The sequence below is a fragment of the Pistacia vera genome, unplaced genomic scaffold (assembly GCF_008641045.1).
Source record: "Pistacia vera cultivar Batoury unplaced genomic scaffold, PisVer_v2 Contig578, whole genome shotgun sequence".
NCBI classification, from domain to species: Eukaryota; Viridiplantae; Streptophyta; class Magnoliopsida; order Sapindales; family Anacardiaceae; genus Pistacia; species Pistacia vera.
This window is the reverse complement of record NW_022196421.1, coordinates 1,187,749-1,190,975: the sequence shown is the minus strand read 5'-3', so window position 1 is coordinate 1,190,975 and position 3,227 is coordinate 1,187,749. Positions and strand designations below refer to the sequence as shown.

Below are 3,227 nucleotides of genomic sequence, written 5' to 3'. Positions count from 1 at the left end.
GGAGTACGGATTGTTCTGTTGCCTCTGATTTCCTGCCAAGTAGTTAACCTGTTCTGATGATGATGAAGCTGAAGCAAACGTGTTCCCCATTTGACATTCACTGCTCACATGATTACTTGCATAAAGATCACAAGTTAGCTGAGGTTCTTGAATAGAATTTACCTGCATATTTCCCAACTACTTCTGAAGTGCTGTAAGTTGGGCTGAAATGGCCGTGTATGCATCAACTTCACGAAGACCCATAGATTTCTTCGATTGTATCCTCTCATTCGGTCTTTGATAATTGTTGCTTGCCAGAACTTCAAGCAACTCATAAGCTTCTTCAGGTGTCTTATTTTGCAATGCTCCTCCCGATGCTGCATCCATCATCGTTTGCACATTAACCATCCATCCATTATAAAACATTTGGACTTGCATCCAAACTGGCAAACCATGGTGTGGACACCTCCTAAATAGTTCCTTGTATCTTTCCCAAGCCTCATATAATGATTCAGACTCTTCCTGGAGAAACGATGTGATATCATTTCTCATCTTCGCAGATTTGGCTGGAGGAAAGAATTTGGTCAGGAACTTCTGTGCTAATTCATTCCATGTTGTGATCATTCCTGGTGGTAGTGCCATTAATCATCCCTTTGCTTTATCCCTTAATGAAAAAGGAAACAATCTCAATCTGATGGCATCATCTGACACTCTATTTGACTTGAAGGTGTCGCAGATCTCTAAAAAGTTTGCAATGTGCAGATTTGGATCTTTCTTCAAATCTCCCTTAAACTGTACCGACTGCTTGATCATCTGGATGACTGTCAGTTTTATTTCGAAAGTGTTGGCTTATACTACTGGTCTAGTTAGACTTGACCCACTGCCATCAATCGTGGGAATTGAGAATTCCCTCAATGTTTTATTTTTTGCCATCTCAACAGTTATGGCCTCTCGTTCTCTTTTCTCTCTGTTAAGTCTCTTTGCGGTTCATTCAATCTCTGGATCAATAGGAACCACTGGCTGACGTCTAGCTCTTCCCATAAACTACACAGAAAGAGAGAAAAAAAAATGAGATCACACGCTAACAGAAAAGAACAACAAAAATTGACCAATAAACAATTAAAACAAAAATAAAACTCTAATCTAGCTACACAAGAAAAATTCAATGTTAACACAAAAATCGATCCCTGGCAACGGCGCCAAAAACTTGTTGCGTTGTAACTACAACATGCAATATAGCAAGTGCACTAGTCGCAAAAAGTAATAAAGTGATAAGAAACGTATCGTTCCCATGAGGATTGGTTGTTAAGCACTGATTTTCCTAATTGTTATCAAGTTGGAGAAATTGAAAAATGTTGGATTTATGGGAGAAACTTAAACTAAATTGAAAGCAAAATTTACTATGTAATTAAAAAGCTAATTAATGAAGGCAAGATTAAAACAAGAGTAATATCAAGTAAACAATGGTTAGGGTTTTGACTTCATTAGGACTCTATGAATTAATTCTACGAATTATGGTACTTCTACACTCACATGCACGGATTGTAAATCGAACTCCCTAATGTGTAAAACATACCTTCCAGGCTATGAATTCCTACTTTTCCCTATTAAGCTTCCGCACCCAACAAATTGAAGATTAATAGATCCAAGTTCATTTCGCTAATGGAATCCTAGATTGAATTCATTGATTCTCAAACCTATCTGTAGCGTTCAATACAACAATGGTGATTACCCAAGAAGCTCATACATGATTCATTTCTCAATCTCATCGTGTTCATCAAATAAATTCAATAAAAATCAGAATAATCATACAATCCATGCAATAGAATGTAAAAGCAACAATAATTTATTGATTACCCATAGAAATCCGAATTACATTAAAACCCTACCCCAAAGTGAGTTAGTTCATAATGAAATTAAAACAAATAGCAAGAAAAACAGGAAACACAATGTTCAACATGTTGAAACAAAGAAAATAAAGTAAAAGATCTCCCCTAATTGATGAATTCACAAGGTTAAATCTCAAATTTTCTCTCATTTTCTCCCAAAATGTCCAAGCTCCTTTAAAACAAAGACAAACCTCATAAAAATGGCTAACTTTTTTTTATATAGTCGGTCCAAAAACCTAAAAACTTTCCTAAAATAAAATTGTGTGTTTTAATTAAAATTGAAAATCGCAGACTTCGCTACGGCTACGAGTTGAATTGAAATCTCATCCAAGCGTCTTTCACCGCGGCGAACCTTCATGAACAATTCTAAATTTATGGAATTGCCCTCCGCTTGCTTCCATGCTTGAATCTTCCATCTTTGATGCTCTCCAATGGAACAAGCTTCATAGTGCTTCAAATCCACTTCAGAACTTCCTCGAATTCTGAGATTCGCTTGCTTCTGGGTCCAAAAACTCGATTTTGCTTATTATTTGCTCATAGTGCACGTTTTCACCTTAAACATAAAATATGTGAAATTAAGTTGCAATTCAGGCACAAACGAAATAAGAAGTATCCAAAATCCGGCCAAAAAGCCTAAATAAAACAGTATAATCCTCGGATTATCAATTACCATTATAGAAAATTTCAGAAGATTGGTGTTTGCAGTTGGAAAGTTGGTGCTGGTGTGCTAGTGCTATGTTGTGTGTTGTCTCTGGATTTACCTGTGTTTGTTTATTGATTCTGAAAGTTGGTGCTGGTGTGCTGGTGCTGTGTTGTGTTGTTACCATTACAGAAAATTTCTGAAGATTGGTGTTCAGAAGTTGGAATGTTGGTGCTGATGCTTTATTGTTTACTGGTTCTGAAAAATTTTAGATTAGAAGATTGGTGATGTTGATGCTGGTGGTGTATTGTTTACTGATTCTGGAAAATTTCATATCAGAAGATTGGCGATGTTGGGGCTGATGCTGTGTTGTTTAATTTTCAGTGATGGTGTTGTGTTGTCTAATTTTTAGAAGATCGTGCTGATGCTGATAGAGTGTTCCACAATTCAGATTAAGGGAGCATATTAGTATAATGGGGAATATAGTTCAGTCTCCAGAAGTTTATAGCAGGCTGTTACACAATTACATAGTTTAGTTTAAGGAAGCATACTAGTATAATGGGGTATATTTGTAATCTTTCAGAATATCATATGGGGTGTATTTTGTAAAGATCAAAACCAAGAAGTTAAAACTCTACATTTTGATACTCATTAACCACGTATAAACTGCTTCCTTCTTGTAACGATTTTCAATTAAGGAAATACAGAGTTTTTTCAGC

At 36.1% G+C, this 3,227-nt stretch overlaps 1 non-coding gene across 1 annotated transcript; it reads left to right on the top strand.

Annotated features, from left to right (window-relative positions):
- The first annotated feature begins 427 nt into the window (after nucleotides 1-427).
- Nucleotides 428-534, top strand: LOC116109378. Its single transcript, XR_004124762.1, has one exon. It is a non-coding gene; the product is annotated as a small nucleolar RNA R71 (small nucleolar RNA).
- The last annotated feature ends 2,693 nt before the right edge of the window (nucleotides 535-3,227 follow it).